Consider the following 3,938-nt stretch of genomic DNA (forward strand, 5'->3'; position numbering starts at 1 on the left):
AGAACCACTTCACCATGGACAACACTCTTCGCACCATCGTAAGCACGCACCACAATGTCACTAGGCTTCAGTTCAATGCTTTTACAGTCAAGTTTATCGAGCACGGCTTTCGGTAGTACATTCAAAGAAGAGCCATTATCGATCAACACATGAGACAAAGTGATCCCCTTACACTCAATGGAGATATGCAGAGCTTTATTGTGATTCTTTCCTGCTGGTGTCAGGTCAGCATCAGAAAAGCCTAGGCCATTGTCAACAGCCAGGTGAGCAACATAGTTTTCGAACTGATCGACGGATGTCTCCTGAGGTACATGAGCAGTCTTCAGGAATTTTATCAATGCATTGGCATGAGATTCAGAAGATAATAACAAGGATAACATCGAGATCTTAGACGGAGTATGCCCCAGCTGTTCTACCACATCAAAATCACTCTTGCGGATGATTTTCAGCATTTCTTCCATTTCTTGTTTGGCAACATCTTCAGTAGTAACTTCGACGGGTGTCCCTGACTGAGAAGGGTTAACTGGTTCCTTTCCTCGGGTTTCAGGGGCGGGATGCGAGATTTCTGGAGAGAAGATCCTTCCACTTCGAGTAACTTTACTAGTCCCAACAATGTCATTAGGATTAGCAGAATTACCAACTTGCTTCACGCCATGGATGTAAATATCACCTCCATAATTCCACGGAATGGCTTTTCTTGAGGAATACGGTACTGGGCCAGGTGCAGTAATGATTAGGGGAGCTACCTTGGGCTCAGCAGTAATCTTCACAGGTACTCTAGTAGCGGTAATCTTCACTGGACCTTTGGACCTGGCAATCATAAATATCTCTTCCACAGGGTTTTCCACCTTAGGAATCTTTTCGAAGAGAATTGTACGATCGTCCATCAGCCGTTGAATACCATTCCTCAATTTCAAGCACTCGTTGGGTCGAAGTACACAAAGATCGCAACTTTCAGCACAACCTGGAAATAAACCAGCTTGCAATAAATTCTTCTTGATGATCAGGAGAGGAGATGTTAAGTCCGCCACATTAGCAATGTGAGAATTGTCAATCACAGAATTAACAGTCTTGTCATGGTTAGGCATAGGAGCAGTGATGACATTAGGAGTCTCCGGAGGATCAAATTCAATTTCTCCCGCGTCGATCATATCCTGAATTTTATTCTTCAACAACCAACAATCGTTTGTGTCATGCCCGGGGCTATCGGAGTGATATGCACACCTGGCATTGGGATTATAACGAGGAGAAGTAGTGTTGACATTCGCAGGAGGGCCTCTGAGGGTAATTAAATTCGCCTTCAGCATACCTTGCAGTGCTTGTGCTAAAGTCATAGTGATCTTGGTAAACTGCCTTCTTGGCCTGTCTTGTCTGTGCTGGAAGTTTTGAGCTGGCGGGGCTGCAATTGTGACTGCTCCGATGGTATGGTCACGATTTTTCTTGTTACGACCCTTTTGACCGTACACAACATTTGATTCGTTCTTTCCCTGATGGGTCTTTCTGGTGCTTGCGGAGGTAGCTGCCTGTATCTTTCCACTTCGAATACCACTTTCAACACGTTCACCCGTCAATATAAGGTCAGTGAAACCTGATGAAGAACTTCCCAGTAGATGGCTGTAGAATGGACCAGTCAGTGTACCCATGAACATGTCCACCAATTCTCGATCAGTCATAGGGGGTTTGACTCTGCCAGCCAAATCTCTCCATTTTTGAGCATATTCTTTGAAGCTTTCTTTAGAGCCCATAGTCATATTCTGCAATTGTAGCCGAGTAGGCGCCAATTCAGAATTGTATTGGTAGTGCTTGTAGAAAGCTGTCGCTAAATCAGTCCAGGTGCGGATGCTAGAGCTCTCGAGCTGATAATACCACTCCAACTGTGTGCCAGACAGGCTCTCCTGGAAGAAATGGATCCATAGTTTCCTATCAGTGGTATACGGCTGAATCTTTCTCACATAAGCTCTCAAATGCATCTGAGGACAAGACGCACCATCATACTTAGTGAAAGTGGGGATCTTGAATTTGCGAGGAATGACCACATCAGAGACCAGTCCCAAGCTTTCGAAATCCAGATCGGGCGCCTTCTGACCCTCCATAGCTAGCATGCGTTCTTCCAACAACTTATACTTATCCTCTTTTGGAGAGTACTGTTCATCTTCATAATCTTCATCGTCGTCCTCCTGGTTGAGGGGATCAACATTCTCATCTTCCGAATCATTTTCTGTCTCCTCCTCTTGATCCTTCGGAAGTCTAATCTTGATTCCCGCAGCCTGTCCTTTACGCCTTCTTCCCGGGTTAATGTAACTCACAGGTTTCTGGTCTTTCTTCTTCTCGAGCAAGAGAGCCTTCAGTTCCTCCTGCCCCTTGGATAAGCTCAGCATCATCTCCTGGAATTGAGCATTCTGAGCCTGGAGATCTTTGACAGTTTGTTCGAGAGCCATTTTTCTGTTTGCAATAGGAAGACCGTGAGAACATAGATCCTTTAGAATACCTGTTATGCAATGTTATGTCATGCTATGCAATGTATGAAATGTTTTCAAGGACTTTTGGAATTTAACTTTGCGTAAACCACCAAAAAGAGGGAAACTTTTATTAATAATTTTTTTAATCAATGTTCATTACAAAAGGAAATAATAAAAATACAATAAAAGCTCAAATCTCCCAGGGACGGCTTCTTTTCGGACGAAGATATGTATTGAGTCTTCGTTCCTCATTAAGCTGGCTGGTGAGATCTAATACTTTCTTCCTTTCTGCAACGAACTGAGTCTCAAAAGTATCCCTTTCCTCTCTCAACTGGATCCAGGATCTCTTTAATTCTTCAACCTCGGTAGGCATATCTGGATAAGGAATGATCTGAGGAGTACCTCCTTCAACCTCTGGTTCAACAATCAGCGGTCCGACTGCAAGGTATGGCATGACAAGTTCACGAGCTCTGGCGCGTACCCATCTGAGATAAGGTTCCATAGGAATAGAGTTTTTCTGTCCTAAAGTGCTTCTTTTCACCATGCCCCAGGCTCGTATAAATCTCTGACGGAGACCTTGGGAATCGGTGTCATAGTCAAACACAGTGCCTTGAAGGATTACTTCATGTGGACCATCTCTTCGAGCATAACCAAACTGATGTAGGGCTAGAGCTGGGTTATAAGTAATACCTCCTCTTATCCCCAGGAGTGGTACGTTAGAGAATTCTCCACAACGGTCAATGATGATAACATTTTCTTTGAGATGAGGACACCAACGGATGTCTGAATGGGAGAGCGACATTATCCTTTGAGACCATTTCAAATTTTGCTCATTCTTCATGACTGATTGAGGAAGGTGCGAAATAAACCACCTAGACAATAAAGGTATGCAGCACATGAGAGTCCCTTGCCTTTTCATAGTACGGGTGTGAAGGGAATGCAGAATGTCTCCAAGCAAGGTAGGCACAGGGTTATGAGTGAGAAATATCTTAATAGCATTCATATCTACGAATTGGTCTGGATTAGGAAATAACACCAACCCATAGATTAGTAATGCTAGAACGTCTTCGAAAGCATGGACATTCATAACCTTTAAGAATTCTCGGGCCTTATTTATCAGAAACTTGGCAAGTAAACCCTTAACTCCACTTCTTGTTACCCAATTGGTTTCAATGTCTGACTTTGTCATGTGTAAAGCTGCAGCAACTTCTTCAGACTTCGGAATCTTTTCTAAACCACTGAAAGGTGTTTGATCAAGAATAGGTATCCCAAGCAGCCTGGAGAATTCTTCTAATGTGGGTACCAACTGATAATCTGGGAATGTGAAGCAATGATGTTTAGGATCGAAGAACTGGAATAGAACCCTCATCATATCCTCTGTGAAACCAGTGGTAACCAAATTGAGGAGAGAACCATGTTTCTTGATGAACTGAGCCTGATCAGGAAGTTCTGACACTAAATCCTTGAGTTGAGGAGAGA

The sequence above is a fragment of the Lathyrus oleraceus genome, chromosome 4 (genome assembly GCF_024323335.1).
Source record: "Lathyrus oleraceus cultivar Zhongwan6 chromosome 4, CAAS_Psat_ZW6_1.0, whole genome shotgun sequence".
Lineage (NCBI taxonomy): Eukaryota > Viridiplantae > Streptophyta > Magnoliopsida > Fabales > Fabaceae > Lathyrus > Lathyrus oleraceus.